The following is a 19,655-nucleotide window of genomic DNA, read 5'->3' on the forward strand; positions in this document are numbered from 1 at the left end:
ATTTGATAAACTCGGGTTTAGGGCTCAAATACTCTTCCTAGGAACTACGATGGCTGCATGGTCTCCCATTCTCCTTATTCATCTTCAACTCTTTTCAACAGTTGAGTGTCTTCATAATCTTTCATGTCCTTTCTGGTCTCCTTTGCTTCTTCCTCTTTTTTCTTCCCCTAGCTACCTATGTCTTTCCGTTCCACTTTTTCACTTCCTTTTTCTCTCCTAGCTCACTTTAGCTTAGCACTGTTCCATTCGAGAAGATGCATACAAATCTAGCACTTCTGCTCAAAAGTTTGCCAGCCTAAGCAAGTCTATCAGATACCCAAGCTCAGCATTATGAGGGAAACGAAACATATATCAGCTACTCTGTCCTTGAAGGATGCGGCTTGCAGAAGCAACAGTATAGAAGCAGTCATTGTACAGTTCTTTGATAATAATGTGACTTTAATTAGCAGGAGTGCTCATGATAGTCTTGTGCTGAGTGCCCACAGAATATCTAATGGCATGGAAGATTGCAAGATTTTTTGTCTGTATACAATTTATCTGACCATGTGTACCCATTTTTAGGATTAAGCACTCATATTAGCATAGGAGGTAGCTAATAACCAAGCAGTAACAAATGTTAATAATGTTAATATTTTTAACATTAGTGGTTTCTGTTCAACTGAAAGTCTACCTTTATTATACAGGCTACTGTGAATAATAGTAATTGTCCATGATTTTTGGTGCTGAATATACTCCAGAACTTTGTCTAGGAGTTTTATGGTATTTAAATTTCCCACACTTTATGAGTTCAGTGATATCACCATTTCCATTTTGCAAACCAGGAAATGAAGGCAACGGAAGGTTAAGGTACCTGTAGAGGGTCACTTGGGTGAAAAATACTAGAAATGAAATTTGCATATTTGACAATCTAGATCAAAACTAGCCGTGTTACACACAGCTTCTCAAGTGAGAATTAGTTGAATTAAACAAGGCATCTTTGAATTTCACATTCCTTCATATTTCACACTAAGAAGTCAGATTCATTAAATATTTTCATGTCCTAACACTTTCAGTTGGAAAGAGTATGGTATGGTGGGAACTAGGAAGCATAAGTCCTCAATCTTAATCCTTATGTTATAAGCAACACGTGGTAGATTATAGGGAAACTCGTGGGTTTGCTCTTAGTAGGTCACAATTTCTTTCTCTTAAAAAAAGAGATGTTAGACTTTATTAGATCATATTCTTGGACTTCATAGAATGTTGGATCTGGAGAGATGTCCATGCATAAAGCATAGTCCCAGAGAAAAATTAAATTTAAGAATATAATGCTATGCAGAAGCATAATTAATCAATTTTCTAATCATTCTATATTATAGCTAATACAAATAATTCAATATGACATAATTTGTAGTTATTAAGGCAAACAGTGTTTGTCACTATATGAACAAAATGCATAGACATAAAAGATTAAAGTACTCAACCAAAGGTGAGGATTGTTAGTTTCTTATTGATGTTGTACCAAACTATCACAAACTTAGTGACTTAAAACAAAACAAATATACTATCTTATAGTTCTGAAGGTTGAAAATCTAAATGTGTCTCAAGGAGCTAAATTTAAGTTTTCAACAGAACTGTGTTCCGTCTGGAGGTTCCAGGGGAGAATCCACTTCCTTGACTTTCCAGCACCTGGAGGCTGCCAGTATTCCTTAACTGATGGCCTCCTTCTTCCACTTTCAAAGCCAGAACTGGCAGGTTCTTCCCTCATATAACATCATCCTGAATTTTTCTATGACCTCGTTCCTCACATAAGAACCCTTGTGATTAGAATGAGCACATCTGGATAATCCAAGATAAGGATCCCATCTTAAGATCTTGCATTTAATCACACCTGCAAAATTCTTTTGCCATGTAATGTAAAACATTAACAGGTTTTGGGGATCTGACCATCTTAGGGAGCCACTATTTCATCTGCTATGAGGATATTTTAGGGTTCTCCAGGAAGCTTTCTATTTCATATATATATATATTTTTAATGTAACAAGAAAAATGAAACATTAAATCATAAAATATTGCATGAATTTTAAAATAATTATGAGGTTATAATATTAATGAAGCCCATATTTAAACTGAAGTATATATTCCCATTTGTGGAATATTTTCTAGAGTTGATAACGCTTTGAATACACAAGAATGTTAGAGACCATAAAGAAAAGTGAAGTCCAGTCTCCTTATTTCGTAGTTGTTAGTGACAGAAGAACCTAAAACCTTCTGCTTGGATTCTCAGGTTTAGGTTCTTCCATTATGCCTTTAAGCTACCTCTCATTTTTTCAATCTACCAACAATTCCTGAGGCTTCTGTGTAAAATTTCTTAATGCTTAGAAGAATCACAGATAAATATCCTTTAGCATACCAGGCAATTCAGACACTTTTTCACAGCTAATGTTAATAATCAGAACAGGACTCTAATTCTTCCTTTTTCTTTGGGGAAGTACGTAGAAGAGCAAGACACTGCAGGAGGAAAAAAAAGTCTTGGTCTTTTGATAGCATGTGACAATAAAGAGTAGGAGGAAAACTATGCTGTGGTAAGGAAAGTAGCTAAACCACTACTTCTGAGGGGTTCACTGAAAAAACATTTTGTAAACACCCTTTCTTATTTGTAAAATATGCTAACTAAACTGCCTTAGATGTCCTGATAATGAGATTTAAATCCTTAATTTATTAAGCAAAAATCATATTAAACACAAAAAATAAACAATAACAACAAACTTTAGTTAATACCTTCAAATATATAGTCTTTCCTGATCAATCCTTATTACAAAAAGGAAAGTCTTCATTTCTGCAAGGCATAGAGCAACGAAAACATAACACCAGCCCCAAACATAGGCACCGTGAACAAAATTGTCAAACTTCCAGCCCCAAAATTTCCCCTTTTAAAAAGCAGAAAATTTGAACTTCTCCTCAGATAAGACACAAAGGCATTCTGAAATATTGCTACCAGCAAAGTCTACTACTAGCAAACACATTAACAGATTTAAGGGTAAAATGTATATGATTTCAATAGCTGTCAAGAAAGTATTTATTGAAACACAAAATCCCTTCCTCTTTTTTTAACACCTCTTAGCATAATAATAATGAAATGAAATTTCCGCAAACTTGTTGTAGAGGACTTACCAGAATCCTCAAGCAAAAATCATAATCATGAAACCTATGTCCCCATGTTATAGAGCTTCCATTTAAATTTTTAGTGTCTTGCTCACAATATGAATGAACATGCAGGATCCTTAGACATTTGGTTAAAACCTCCAATAAAGTCAAAATAAAAAAGCACATAGAGGGAAATGCAGGATGCAGAACAAACAAATATATTTTTTAAAAAGAAAACTACAGAGGGAAGAAAAACGGAAAGAAAAAGAAAGAGAAGGAGGGAGGGCAGGAAGACAACATTCAGAGAATGGGAAGAAGCTCTAGAAATGTTTAAATGTGTAAGAAACCAAAGCAAAATAAGAGAAAGGGTGAAAGATAAAGTTGAGAAAATATCAAAGAAAGTAGCACCAAAGGATAAAGGGTTTGAAAATACTAGAATACCAAGAAAAAAGAGAAGACTCTAAGTTTCCAAACAGAAAGACAGGTTACATAAGTCAGGTTTAGCACTGAACTAAGATCACTTACATCTCTTTTGTTATATAGTTAAAGCAAACAATTTTGATGTTTTCATTAAGTCTTACCATCTAACTTCAGTATTCTAGTTATCTGTGCACTCCCAAATTGAAAGCCTGAGAAGTACTATTATCTTGAACACTAATAGGCATTCTTTTTCTTTTGTAATGCAATACTATTTTGTCCCCCTGCCTTTCTTAAAAGAATTGGAACATAATGTTCAAGGTCAATGAAACAATTTACAAGTTTTACCAAACAAGGGACTGGAGGGTGGGAAGAAAAGAAAAAGAGAGAGAGATAAGGCTTGATTCCCAAGGACTTTCTGATATATGAAAAGTCTGTTGGAAAAGCAGTATCTTTACAAAGTAAATAGTTTAGCGGTCATTCCAATCTGTTCCCATCACAGAAGCCAAAGGCAAATTTAAAGAGAGAAAGGAAATTGATCAGCTGAAACCTCACTATTCTTTCAGATTGGGATTTTCTTTAGTTAGACATTATACATTTAGAAGACAAGCTCTAAGCAAACAAAATTTAGTGTCATAAAAATGGACTTTTCTACCAGTAGCTACAGAGACATTATTAGAACACTAATAGCAACAGATTAACTTTATCTAAAAACTCTTTTTACAGAACCTTTAGAATAATGAAATATTGCTTATGTGAACATGATATTAACGTGTGAACCAAGAAAACATAGCACACTTATTCAAAACTCTCACTAAGCACTCAGACTGGTATGTGTATGTGTTAATATACATAGAGAGTAATTTTTTGTTTAAAGATGTAGTTTAGTGTAGGGAGCCTACAGAAATTGTCCACTTCTGCAGGATTAGTTATCTTTGCCATTTTATTAAACAATATTATTTATCACCAATATAATTAAATTTCTCCAATAACCCTTAATATGTCATTATTATTACTTACTCCCCTCCTCCTATCCCCTTATTCTCATACTCAAAGTTTAGCTAAACTTGTAAAATAAATTGGATTCTTGTATAAATTTCACTCATAAGTTCTAGCTGAAATATATTTCTTATACTCTGAAAATTTGTTAAACATTAACTTACTCTATTGTTTCAGAGACTTAAGTCAAAAATCTTGCTGCTTTAGGAAAAAAAGAAACAAAAAAACCCTTTAATATACTTACCCATAATATCTCATAAAATAGAAACTGAAATTCATGTTTCTATTTAACTTGTTTTTCCCCTTGCTTTTCTTTTCTATGGCAGTGGGAAGATGAGGGTGGTGGATTGCAAATATTTGTGGAAGCAAGAGAGCTTACTGACAGCCGGAGACTTCCTGGTTCACAGAGCAGGTGCAGGGCTCTCCCAGAAGGCCCTATGCTGGGCAAAGGTGTGTGCTCAGTGAAGGAGTCACCGCCACAGGATTTAATCAATGAGCCCCAAAATATTTTTGTGATTGAACATATTTTCTATTCCTTTTATCCCATTTACAATTTAAATGGATGGCTTCTCATCCTCATTTTTCGGTCAATTGTTGTGCTCTTTTACTCAGTTGTTTTGACATTAGACTGATCTTTAAAACTGAGAGTTCTCTGTCAACTAAACAGAATTTGGAAGAAACAAGTGTCCTTACTCTCTTTTGACACCTATTAAAGGAGAGAGTGAATGGTTGAGGCCCCCCCAAAACAGTCGAACTGCATAGTTGCTGACTAGGAAAAAAAATGTGATTGATCTTCTTGAACATACCTACCAAAGTGCATCACATTTCTGCTTCTAATGAAATCTTTAATTTCAGTGTTTGTTTTTAAGTCAACGGGAAGATTTCAGTATAAATTCTTGTAAAATAAAGCAAAAATCAATTTAAAAATAAAATGAGAGTAGTAGAGTATGGCAAAATTTTTCGATATATTTTGTGGAATGCTAATATGCTTTACTCTAAATTACTCTCCCCCTCTTGGAGAAAACACATTTTAAGTTGTAATATTTAAAAAAAAAATTTTTTTAATAGAGGCATGTTTTTTATTTATTTATTTGTTTGTTTGTTTTGTTTATACATGCACTGCGTATAGTCAGAAGCGCGGGAGGGTGAGAGAATTCACCAGAGCCAGAGCGGGGAGCAGAGCAGGCAGAAGGACCAAAGTACACTGCTGAGGGGAGCAGCGGGCGGCAGGAGAGGTCTGCGCGCCATGTGGGACCCTCCTCCGGCGGCCAGGGAGCAGCCGGGGATCGAACCGGGGCCGCAGAGGCCGCGGGCAGCTTTGCAACCCAGCGCTCAACCGGTGCACCACCGGGGAGGCCCTTAAGTTGTAATATTTTAAAGTAAACCCTGTAGTAACAAAGAAGTAGAACCAAAAGAGTAGATGTCTCAGAAAAAGAAAAAATACTATAATAACCTGATGGCTTTTTATTTACTTTTTAAAATAAAGAACCATTATTTTATATCCTCATTAATATTTTGACAGTATAGGATTTCTCCCCTCAGGTGTGGTCACCATAGTTCTCCCACCACCAAATCAATGGCCTTTTAACCAAGTTTTGGTGTATAAATTATAAAATACAATTCTAGTTCTTATTAAAGTTTTAAATAAACAATACGGTAGAGTTCATAAAATATTAGGTATGGTATAATCTAATTTTTATTTTAAAAAAGACTACATATACGTGTACAGAAAAATATCTAATACACACACACACACACACACCCCTCAAATGTATCTTTTTGGTTATGGAATTATGTATTTTTTTAATCTTCAAAAGTATATATATTTTTGGGCCTCCCCGGTGGCGCAGCGGTTGAGCGCTGGGTTGCGAAGCTGCGCGCGGCCTCTGCGGCGCCGGTTCGATCCCCGGCTGCTCCCCGGCCACCAGAGGAGGGTCCCACATGGCGCGCAGACCTCTCCTGCCGCCCGCTGCTCCCCTCAGCAGTGTGCTTCGGTCCTTCTGCCTGCTCTGCTCCCCGCTCTGGCTCTGGTGAATTCTCTCGCCCTCCCGCGCTTCTGACTGTACCCAGTGCATGTATAAACAAAACAAACAAACAAACCAGCAAACAAATAAATAAAGCATGCCTCTATAAAAAAAAAAAAAAAAAAGTATATATATTTTTATATTTTTAAAATATATATATACTTATCAGATATGTATACTTTGCATGTATACATACTTTGTATGCAAATATACATTATATAGTTTTACTAATTAAAAAAATATTTTTAATCAAGTTTCTGCAAGGATGTAGGAAGGAACCTCCATACGCTCTTTTTTTTTTTAAGATTTATTTTTATTTATTTATATAAGAATTGGGGTACAGGCCAGATTCGTGTGAGGGTGAGAGGATTCACCAAAGACAGAGCAGGGATCAGAACAGGCAGACTGAGGAAATACACTGCTGAGGGGGGCAGCGGGCGAGACAAGAGAGGTCTGCCGTACCATGTGAGACCCTCGCTGGCCGGCGGGGATTGAACTGGCGCTGCAGAGGCTGTGGACAGCTTTGTAGCGCGGCACTCAACGACCTTCGCCACCAGGGGAGGCCCTCCAAACGATCTTGGTGAGAATGGAGACTGCTCCAGCACTGTGGAAAACAGTATGGAGGTTCCTCATGATACTGAAAAAGGATCTACCGTATGTTCTAATAATTCCACTCCTCAGTATCTACCCAAAGAATGCAAAAATATTAGTTTGAAGGAATATATGTATTCCTACGATCATTGCAGCCTATTTGCCCATTAACAACAGTTAAGTTATAGAAATAGCCTAAGTGCCCAAGGACAGAGGAATGAATCAGAAAAATGTACTATACACACTCACAGAGGAATGCTACTCTGCTATAAAAAAGAATGAATTTCTGCCATTTTTAATAACATGAACAGAACTGGAAAGGATAATGTTAAGTAAAATAAGTCAAAAGGAGAAAGATAGACAATGGTCTCAATTATTAGTGGAATATAGAGAAACATAACAGAGTGTCAGTCAACATCAAAGCAAAAATATTCTTTTTTTTTTTTTATAACTTTTTTTTTTTTTTTTTAAATATTAAATTTTATTTTTATATTCCCCCATACAATTGCAAACGCCCCATTCTGACCCCAATCCTTCCCCTCCCGCCCCCCACCCCCCAAAAAGTGTCTCTGGTTCATAGTTTTTTGTTGATTTTGATTTTCACTTTCTTATATTCATTTTCCTGGTCCCTTATTTAAGTTTTCTAGATTCCTGCTATGAGTGAGACCATCCGGTATTTTTCTTTTTCTTTTTGGCTTATTTCGCTGAGCATGATCCCTTTCAGTGCCATCCATGTTGCTGCAAATTGCATGTGTTTATCTTTTTAAAGCAAAAATATTCTTAACATCTGACTGCAAAACTTAGGCAACCAGAACAGGAGGGTGGCAAGGTAGAGTGGGGGGTGGAAAGGGCCCAATGGAACATGGTTGAAGATTGTCTGGCACTGGTGGTGGGCAGTATGTAAAAGTATACAATTGTAGAGGTTTGAACTTATAATCCTGGGAGTAGATTCAAAGATGTAAACCTACTTTACATCAAAAAATATAAATCGGAGGGCCTCCCTGGTAGTTCAAGGGGTTAAGATGCAACCTATGAAGCTATCCACAGCACTACAATACGAGTTTGATACCCAGCCAGGGAGCAACCCACATGGCGCAGCAGACCTCTCCTGACTCGCCTGCTGCTCCCCTCAGCAGTGTATTTCAGTCAGTCTGCCTGTTCTGTTCCCTGCTCTGTCTCTGGTGAATCCTCTCATCCTCTGCAACTCTTGCCTGTACCCCCGTTCTTGTATGCATAAATAAATAAATATTATATATATATATAAATTGGAAAAGAAATTATATTATTTCGTTGTGATTCAAATAGCCTAAGTTAAACTTTGAGAACTTTAACAATTCACATCATTCATTAATCTATTCAATAAATATTACTAAGCATTTGTCACGTCAGTTCCTCTTATAGGGCCAAGGTCACCGTATTAGACATACAAGGGACAGTGCCTTGTTCTGTTCCTAGGAAACTTAAGAGTGAAGTTCCACATCCATGGATTCATTTCTCTTCCAACGCTGTCTAGATTATTTCAACAAATATGTAATGTCTTGTGTTAGATCCTCAGAGAAATTAAAAGGGACAGGATCTTATACTGTAAAGGTCAGTGAAATCGTGACTATGCGTGAACAAGAGCTAACACTCAATTACTGCTCACTTTCAACCCAGTCTAAGCACTTTATGCATACTGAGTCATTCAATCTTCACAACAGCATTATTTTTTTTTTTTGGAAGGAAATTACAAACATTTTATTTTATTTTATTTTATTTTTTAAATAAATTTTATTTTTATATTCCCCATACAATTGCAACCCCTTATTTTGACCCCAATCCCTCCCCTCCCCGCCCCCTACCCCCCATAAAGTGTCTCTGGTTCATAGTTGTTTGTTAATTTTGATTTTCACTTTCTTATAGTTATTCATTTTCCTGGTCCCTTATTTAAGTTTTCTAGATTCCTGCTATGAGTGAGACCATCTGGTATTTTTCTTTTTCTTTCTGGCTTATTTCACTGAGCATGATCCCTTCCAGCACCATCCATGTTGCTGCAAATGGCATGTGTTTATCTTTTTTGAATGCTGAGTAATATTCCATGGTGCATATGTACCACATCTTCTTGATCCAGTCATCTATTTTTGGGCATTTGGGTTGTTTCCAAAGCTTAGCTATAGTAAACAGTGCCGCTATAAACATAGGGGTGCAGGTGCTCTTTGGAATTGATGTTTCTGTGTCCTTTGGGTAAATACCTAGGAGTGGAATTGCTGGATCATATGGAAGCTCTATGTTTAGTAGGTCCAGAAATCTCCACACAGCTCTCCATAGTGGTTGGACCAGTTTGCACTCCCACCAGCAGTGCAGGAGAGTTCCTTTTTCTCCACATCCTCGCCAACATTTGTTGTTGCTAGTTTTTTTAACATGTGCCATTCTCACTGGTGTAAGATGGTATCTCATGGTAGTTTTGATTTGCATTTCCCTGATTATAAGTGATGCACAACAGCATTATTATATAAGGTCTAGCATTATCATTCCCATGTTCTAGATGAAGAAATGGAGACTCAGAGAGTTTAAGTATCTCTCACAATATCAGTCAGCTACTCAGAGGCAATCTAGTCCCAGCTCTTATGTTCTGAACACTGGCCACAGGGGAATAGGTTTGGCCAAATAAAGAGGAAGGTATATATTCCAGAACAGGGGAAAAGATATTAAGCACATTTGGAAATAAGCTTCTGAGAGGAAAGTGACCATGGCCAAGACTTTCTGGAAAAGGAATAGTCACCCACAATGAAGAAACTTAAGTAATGGGTACCTGGGAGATTTCCCCTAAAATATACATATGGATAAGTTAAAGGTACATCTAAAGATGAAAAGAAGAAAACTAATGGGACCTCCCTAGTGGCGTAAGGGGTTAAGCACAGCACTGTGAAGCAATCTGCAGCCTCTGCAGCAAGAGTTCGATCCCCAGCCAGCCAGGCAGCTACCCATATGGCGCAGCAGACCTTTCCTGTCTCGCCCACTGCTCCCCCGAGCAGTGTACTTCGGTCCATCTGCCTGTTCTGTTCCCTGCTCTGTCTCTGGTGAATCCTCTTACCCCCTCCATCTCTGGCCTTACCCCAGCTCTTGTATGCATAAATAAATAAATCTTTAAAAAAAAAAAAAAACTAATGAAGGAATTTGTAGTAAAGTAGGTTGCAAAAACACCAGAAAGTAATGTTTGTTCTGAGGTATTGCTTAATGGTCAAGTTTGAGAAATTTCAGACAAGAAGACCAAGTAAAAATATACACAAGAGGTAACTAAGAATGGGAGAATGAGCTGTCAGGGGCAGAGAAATGCCAAGGTAATAGAACCCACCAAGTGAGAACACAGCAGTGACTTCAGCAGGGAAGCTGCCAGTAGAAACTGAATGAAGAAAAGAACTTCCCGCAGAAAATGACTTGGGCTATATTGACTGACCCATCAGGTAGTTACTGAGCAGCAGAAACAACAGAAGTCAGAGGAACCAGATGATGGCAGATAGTGATGGCACCATGGTTATTAAACCAGAGGAAGACACTGTATGGAGAAAAAACTGTACATCATGAAGAGGTGTGATCACAGCAGAACCTGATTCAGTTGACAAGACAGGGCAAGTCTCCAAAAGAGAGGTCCAGATCCAAGGAGGGAAAAATAAATGGACAGAGGGGGAAAAAAAAAAATCAAGGTCTAAACACTCCAGGGTGAAAGTAAGATTTTAAAAAGCTTTTTAAAAAATGAATATTTTGTTTTCACACATCTTCCATAAAATCTGAAATATGTCAAGTTTCAGAAGTTAATAGTGATCTTAAGTTACATACATTGTCATATTAAAAATGAGAAAAAATGGAACACTGACACTGATTTTTTTTTTTTTTGAGAAAAAAACAATAATTACTGTTAAGTTAAAATCACAAAAAAAACATGATATCTGTTTTCTTGGAGATTTCCGAAGTCAAAGCAGGCAACTCACATAGTACATTTCTGCTTTTTAGAATCACATGTTGATCTATTTACATAGCTGAATCCTGCAGCTCATAGGCATTTACTATTAAGATCCAAGGTAGTTTCTGCTCCACAGAAATACAGAGCAGTGGAATTATTCCCATGCTTAACATGCCTGGCTCTCCCTTGCTGAGCAGATCATGCTCGCTATACAAATGGCTTCTGCCGGACTGAATGTGACCAGGGAGGAAACAGTAATTGGAAAGCATCCCCTGTACCATGCTGGAACACAAAGAGCCGACACATTCAGGATTAAATAAAAGAGAATCCTCTTGCTCAAGAGATCTCAGAGTTTAGGATCATAAAATTAGTTACTTCTTGAGAATCTTTTATTGTTTTAAACCTTTACCCAATAAAAAAGAACAGCAGGGAGAAATCCTTTTAAATATGCTAACTTCTGTTATATCTATCAGAGTCTTTAGTCTTTTTCAATCTTAGGGTTAGCACAGACATGCAAAAAAGGCAGCAGATTTTTAGCTGTTAGAGTCATCTTTTCTTCCCATCCCCCAGCTGTTTACTTAGTAGCCAGTTAGCAAAAATGCTTATAGAAGGAAACTAGCATGTGGCAACCCATCCCTGGCATGGAGTTTCACTTCATTAGATGCCCATGACCCTTTCAACACCCCCAGACAGACACTATGACCCATTCACTCCTGGCAGCCCATACTCTTTATAACCTCTGTTCTGCAGCACTTTGGATGTCTGCTAAGTTGTTATTTGTTACAAAGCATGCTTTTGCTATGACAGATGCCCCCAACTCCTTCTCCCCGCTGAGCTCATGGAATCACAGCTGTGTTGTACCACAAGTACAGTGTTGTCAAATCTTTGCTTTGTTTAATTATTCAAGTTGGTTCCACCACAGAATTAAACTGCCTGAGGGTATTATGGGATTTCAGCACAAACAACGCATATCACCATATAGATGCCAACCCTTGCCAAGTATCTACAAGGTCTCCACTTCTCACTCACAGTGGTAACTGACAGCACACCCCTGATAGCTAGGAGCACAGCTAGATGGAACCATTTACTCAAAAGCCAGTTTCTCTCCATGCTGTCTCCAAGTCCTTCAGGCTGGCAGCTCCTGCTTATTCAAAGCCAGCATAAATCACAAGATCAATCTAGAAGTTATGTCCTCAAAACTCAGGTCCTTGTCATTTGATGAACTCTAGTTCAAGGTTGTCAGTTCCTGAACTTACTAGAAATGTCATAATCAGTTTCATCCTCAGTTTTCTTTACTCTTCCCAAAGTACTTTAGAAAGATTGAAGGAGTGTGTATCAGTGAACTTGATATTGCCTAGTAAGCCAGCAGGATTATGACAAGCCTAGCTTGTAGTGTTTATCCTTTCATTCCATGAAATGAATATATATATATTTTTAGGAGAGCAAAGAGAATTGAGAGATTGTTTAATTAGAGCCCCTCCTTTGCAAAGAGGATATGGAGGCGCAGCAAGGTAGAGTAACTGGGAAAGTATCACACAGCTGGGAAGCAGCATGCCTCTTGTCTCCTACTACAAGCTCTGCAGCTCCACCAGGCCTCCTCCAGCCACTGAGGAAAAGTTCAAGAAGCCCCTTTGCTATCTTTCTACCCTCCTCCCTCTTGGCACCTTGGCAGGAGTGAGTGTCTCTCTCTTGAAAAAAGAAAAGCTTTAGCTGTGCAGTCTCCCTGCTGTGTTACAGTGTAAACTGTGGGCTAGGCTAGAGGTGGAGGAGGGGGCAGCTTTGGGGAGGTCATATTTATAGGGCAAAGTGCCTACCAAATCCCTACAACATCCTGGTGCCTCAAAGTCTATGGGCTAAAAAATCAGTGCACAGAAAGGGACTTTTCTTGGTCACCGTGTAACTAGGAGCGCAGCTGCACTGGCGGCTGCACAATTCTCCAGGAGCAACCAGGCATGGGTCCAGCGCCTCCGCAAACTGGCGGGGCTGAGGGGAGCTGACTTTTTCCCTCCACACTTGGAAAGACGCATTGCTTGAGCTCTCCCAGGCAGGGAGGGGAGGAGCAGATTAAGAAGCTACAGAAGTTGGACCAAAAGTCTCTTTCACAAGATTCAGCCATCGTTTCTCAGTGCAGGATTAATTTACGGACACATGAGGAGAGAGGAGAGAAGTATTTGGTGTAATGTACACTCTCAATATTTCAAGGATTAGCAACTTCATCTGGTTTTTTGTTTTTCCCACCCAACTTAAGGAAACAGAGATTTGTTAGAATTTTGAAGGACTGGAGAAGTCAGCAAATACAAAATCCCAATTAACTGAGACACCTTATCTGTAACAGGCTTAATTAAAGCTTTTCAACTCCTCATCAGGAGATGGAAATAAAATATAAATTTTAATTTGGTATCTTGTTCTAATAAAATCTTTCCCAGGAGAGAAAAGACTGTTATCTAAATATTTCACATGTCTGTGAATTTCACATCTAAGTGTTTGCTTTGTACTTCAATCACTGGCACAGGTAACATAGAGCTGCTTATGATTCTCAGTAGTTTTCCAAAAAAATAATTCACAAAATACCTACTATATGCCAGATACCGTGTAAACAATGACAGAGAACAAAACAAGTAAGACTTGGTCCTGCCCATCAAGGAACTTACAACAAAAGCAAGTGTAAAACATTTCTATTTTACCTGGACTTTCCAACATTGACCTCCTTCCTAAACTTCTGAACTTCTAACAAATTGTTTAACACCTGCTTCATCTGCACCCATTTATTCCATTGCATTCTCAAATTGAAATGTCTAAAGCTGAATGCATCATTTTCCCTCCAAAACTGATAGTCCTATTTTTACAATGTCACTATTTTCAAAGTCATCCAAATCCAAGGACATGGACTCAGTTTTTTTATCCCATCCTTTTTCTTATTCTCAAACTACATCACATCATTTTATTGTTCTTTGCATCACAATCTTCAAAACTAACTCTTCATGCCTTTATGTCTACACCAAGGTGCCCACAAACTTTGCACTAGTAACTAATTCTTCTAATTTCCCTTGCCTCCAGACTATTTTATTACCTTGCTTATCATTACCTGAAAAATCTTCCTCAAATATCTGATCCTGTGACTCACTCAAAATTTTTTGAGTAGCTAGTCTTTGCTTTTTCTTTTTAAAGATTTATTTGTTTATGCATATAAGAGCTGGGGTACAGGCCAGAGATGAGGGGGGGTGAGGATCCACCAGAGACAGAGTGGGGAACAGAACAGGCAGATTGACTGAAATACACTGCTGAGGGGCACAGCGGGTGAGACAGGAGAGGTCTGCTGCACGATGAGGGTTTCTCCCTGGCTGACCCAGGATCGAACTGCTACAGAGGCTGTGGATTGCTTCATAGTGCGGTGCTTAACCCCTTGCGCCACCAGGGAGGCCCCTAGTCTTTGCTTTTTTTTTTTTTAATTTATTTATTTGTTTGTTTGTTTGTTTTTATACATGCACTGGGTACAGTCAGAAGCGCAGGAGGGTGAGAGAATTCACCAGAGCCAGAGCGGGGAGCAGAGAAGGCAGAAGGACCGAAGTACACTGCTGAGGGGAGCAGCGGGCAGCAGGAGAGGTCTGCGCGCCATGTGGGACCCTCCTCTGGTGGCCGGGGAGCAGCCGGGGATCGAACCGGCGCTGCAGAGGCTGCGGGCAGCTTTGCAACCCAGCGCTCACCCGCTACGCCACAGGGGAGGCCCTAGTCTTTGCTTTTTAATGAACCTAATTGCTTTAGCTTGGCATTTCCAACATCCTTTTGTGGCTGTTTGCCCCTCACTCTCCAAAGATACGGTTTTTTTTCCACCTGTGCTAGTTGCTAATGCTTTTCCTCTACCTGGAATGGCTTTTTCACATCTTCCCCTTATCATCCTGACACTTCCAAGTGACTTTTCCTGATCAGTAATTCATCTTCTCTTGATTCTCACAGTCTTTACTATATGTGCAACCCATAAAATCACATATTGCCTTCTTCTGCTGTTATTTTTGTCTGTCTTCTATTATATATTTATTGAGTATCTTTAAATTACAAGGGAACCACTAAGTAGTTTTGGTAATTGATGGTAAATAAGAATTATAGTATAGAAAATAGACATGTACACAAATAACATTAATATACATCAGCATATAAGTATTCCAATAGCAGGAAAAAAATATTCATAGACAAGGCAGCACTAAACTTGAACCCTAAAATTTATGCAGTTTATGCAGTTTCTGTGGTGTCTTAGACATACTAAAAATCTCCCCAAAATGTGCTTTGATTGAATAAATAACCGTGAATGAATGAAAATGGACACAGAGTACAAGGCGATTTGACTTAATAACAAAGATTAGAAAAGTTTAAACAAATGACCCATGAGCCATTCTCAACCCAAATGAACATTCAACCTTGACACATGATCTTGTGTCATGATCTACTAGAGGGATTGACATTGACACTGCTGTGTCATGCTAGAGGTGGGCGGTAGCCAAGAGTCAACAGAGTGATGGGCACAGACCCTGTCTTTTCCTGGAAATCTCTTTTTGTGGGGAGGAAAACATCTTGTTTTTTTAACTCTTCTGAGAACAGGAAAATATATTAAAGATAGCTCCACAGACCTGTACTTTGTTTTATTTATAACAAACCCCATGTAGTAGTCACCCTATTCATGTTATAGTTGGAGAAATAAAACTATCAAACATCAGGGATTTGCTCCAAGTCACAAAGCAAACCAGTGACAAGTAGACTCGGCAACAAGGGGTGGGGATCTCCTGCCCCAAGTCCAGTGGGTCAAACTGGTTCCAAGTAGACATAGCTGGAGTAGCCAGGTCTTCCTTTGACAGCAGGACCTTTCCACCACCACAGTCTCTTCATGTATTAGACTGTATCAACTCTCTTGCCTGCCACATATTAAGCTTCCCACCCCCACAGACACTGACATTACAGTTGCCTAAAGAAGAGGTTATAAATATTAATCAAGAGAGTGAAGTTCATGCCTGAGAATGTTATGACAGTGGAAGTAACACATAAGTCAGAAATTGCTTCCACTGAATAAGGAGACATCTTTTCTCTGCATGAAGCCTCTGCTGCAATGTAATTTCCTGTAGAGGCGGCAGCATGAAGGAAAGGAAAGGATAGAAAAGCAAACTGATATAATTCTTTGTAATGAATACATTGATGAGGTCTCATGAAGGCAAATAAAGTCCTTGTAAAACACTAGGAAATTTCTCTGAAAATAGCCCATAAATTGGCCATAAAGATTACCTCAAGCCTACAAGTTGAGGCCATGAATATAATTAGGACACACTGAAAGAATCAAGACCAAGGGTGAGGAGGGGTCTAAGCACTGGGTAGAGTGAAAGGGAATGGTCAGAGAGGAATGTCAACTGCCTCCTGAATATACCCCTAAGGAGGTTCTGCCAACCCTCCATTCTTTCTTGGGATGAGATCCAGTGATGGGAACTAGAGGTTAATCACAAAAATTTCACTGCTAGAATGAGTTCCTGGTTCCTGAGCAGTTGTAGAAAACATTATAAGTAATTCTGGTATTTTTGGAAGCCATTTATAACTGAGCTCACTCTATAACCTCTTGTTGAATATATAGAATAATTTCCACAGGGACTGGGAAGGATCAATTTCAAAAGGACCCTAAATGTCTCTAAGCCCAGTCTGCAAGCTTCTTTGTTCCTTCTCTCACCAAAAAGTAGAGTTTGAATGTTTACCCTTGAATCTGGGTTTTGCTGTATGGTCTGTTTTATCCAACAGGACATTAGAAAACAGGACACAAGCAAACACTCAAAAAAGACTTGCACTTTGGGACTTGCCCTCCGGTGCTACTAGGACCTTGTGAATAAGCCCAGACTAGCCTGCTGGATGATGCTACATGGAGTAAGACCCTTGACAGCTCAGTCACCTGAGCCACCCAGACGAGGTCCGAGTCATGATGGGTACAGCACTCCTCAACCCTCCAACTTCAACCAAATCTATTCACAGAAACATGAGCCATGATACATGTTTTCTTTGAACCTTCTAAGTTTCAGAATGGCTTATTGTATAGCTAACACTGATACATTGGACCAATGCAGTTGCCATAGCTACAGAAATTTCCAGAAACATCTCTTCAGTGACTTGTTCAGGAAATAAGCTACTCCGTTCACAAGGCCTCTAAGACTTCAAAATGCTGTATTTGGTTTTTTTTTTTTAAAGTTTTATTTATTTACTTATACAAGCACTGGGTACAGTCAGAAGTGCGGGAGGGTGAGAGAATTCGCCAGAGCCAGAGCAGAGAGCAGAACAGGCAGACTGACGAAGTACACTGCTGAGGGGAGCAGCGGGCGGCGGGAGAGGTCTGCGCGCCATGTGGGACCCTCACCCGGTGGCTAGGGATTGAACCGGCGCTGCAGAGGCTGCAGGAAGCTTTGCAACCCAGCGCTCAGCCACTGCACACTGGGGAGGCCCCAAAATGCTGTATTTGTGCCTCAGTATCATTCTATCTGGAACAAAGAGACCAAGCAAATCCTGTAAGACAATTCTTAAAGATGAGGCTGGAAGGAAATAGCATTTTGGTTGAGTTTTTAAAAGAAAGCCATTTTAGAGCCTCCCTGGTGGCACAAGGGGAGAAGTCTGGGCACTATCAAGCTATTGCCACTCACTGCAGCCTGAGTTGGATCCTCTGCCAGGGAGCTGACCCACATGGCACAGCAGACCTCTCCCGTCTTACCTGCTGCACCCCTCAGCAGTGTATTTCATTGGATCTGCCTGTTCTGCTCCGCACTCTGTTTCTGGTGAATCCTCTCACCCCCTACACTTCTGGCCTACACCCCAGTTCTTGTATGCATAAATAAAAATAAATCTTTTTTTTAAAAAAAGGTAGCCATTTTAGACTCTTTTTTAAAATCTTGTAAAAGCAGAAATTTTATCAGAGCTGCTCTAAACATGCGAATCGGTATTTTTCTCTGCCCTCCTCAACCACCATCCGTTCCCTTTGCCCCTAGTACAGCAAAGTTCTGAGCAGCAACCTGTAGTGTATCAAATTTTTTTTTATTTCCAAATTGTTGGTTCTGAAATTGCTGGTTTCATGATTCTGAGTCATATACTGTAAAGAATATAATAAGATTTTCTAAATAAACTTAACACAATAATCATGCCCTATTGATAACCCCACAAAAATTAATAATAACAAATCACTGAATCAACAAAATATGAAGGAATAGGCAATTATGGTGATGTTAGAATATTATACCTAGAGTAATAGACTAAAAACATATTGTTTTCTAAAGGTAATAACATTATATTACACTAAGAAGAGCACATGGCAAGATTTTTGAAATACTTACATATCAGAAAAGAACTTCTATAAATCTCTATAATAAAAACCATGAAATATTTATTCACATAGAACATACATAAGGTTAGTAAAGCAGTGAACACATAAGACATAATTTCAAGTAGATGTGGAAATAAGATACAATTAATAAGTATATATAATTATGGCAATATGAACTATTGCTCTTGCCCAATTAACAATATTCAAAATCAAACTAATCGGAATTAAATCAAAAGAAAATGAACCAAGTAATGCTAATCAGAATATAATGCTAAATTAATAACCAGAGACCCATAATTACAATATAGGACCAAAAAGTATTATACTCTATGGAATTATATAAATTATTATGACAGAATTATATAAATTATTGTGTTTCCCTAAGGTTTTTTATCAAAGGTAACCCTAGATAAGGGGACCACTGTATAAAAATATTTAATCACTATTTACTCAATGCTTACTATGTGTAAGTCAACCATATACAGAATTTCTTTCTACAGTTTGGGCTCCAAATGGTTATTTCGGTCCTGTTATTTTGAAGTTGAGCTATATTTTAATCCTAAAATAGTACTATAAATGTAGGCAGTTTCCCAAATCAGTTCGCAAAAAAACTCATTTTTCTCCTCATGCACATTTAACTCTCTTTAATACTCTAGCTACCACACTACCCATGACGGCATTTCAAGAGAAAAAATCATGCGCTACTTCAGATCTTTTTGTATGGCTTCTTGTGGTTTCACCTCTTCCACTACCTAAGCCGCATCAAACCATCCAAATACCCTTGCATGTGTCACCTTCTTAACATTTCCTTAGCTCTTGCACAGACTAGTTGATCTACCTAAAATGCCACCCTCCAATGACTGTCCCCCCCAAAACCCATACCCCCACACACATACACATGCTTAATTACCTTAAAATCTTTATCAGATACCTTAAGTCCAGCCTCAAATACCATGTCACTGTGAATCCTACTGATTGCCCATAACCAGTTCAACCATTTTTTTAGAGTAAAGTGATTTCAATATAGAAACAATAATTGATCAATTTATGCACATTTTCCATGGGAGTATAAGTTTCTTAAGGGAGCTATATTTTATTCTCCTCTATATTCTCATGGTTTAGCATAGTACTTGGAAGGTAATGGGTACACAGCAAACAGTGAATAAATACTGAGTGAAGAATGAATGACTGAAAAGAAGGAATGGGGCCTCCCCGGTGGCGCAGCAGTTGA

At 38.6% G+C, this 19,655-nt stretch overlaps 1 long non-coding RNA gene across 2 annotated transcripts in view; it reads right to left on the minus strand.

Moving 5' to 3' along the window:
- Window positions 1–3,796, minus strand: part of LOC119253419 (uncharacterized) — a 394,934-nt gene extending 391,138 nt beyond the window's left edge. For both annotated transcript variants that reach the window (XR_008553317.1, XR_008553318.1), the window contains exon 1: window positions 3,705–3,796. This is a non-coding gene — a long non-coding RNA (uncharacterized LOC119253419). The remainder of the gene's footprint in view (window positions 1–3,704) is intronic.
- Between the last annotated feature and the right edge of the window lie 15,859 nt (window positions 3,797–19,655).

Source organism: Talpa occidentalis, unplaced genomic scaffold (assembly GCF_014898055.3).
Source record: "Talpa occidentalis isolate TD23 unplaced genomic scaffold, MPIMG_talOcc4v2.1 talOcc4.2, whole genome shotgun sequence".
NCBI classification, from domain to species: Eukaryota; Metazoa; Chordata; class Mammalia; order Eulipotyphla; family Talpidae; genus Talpa; species Talpa occidentalis.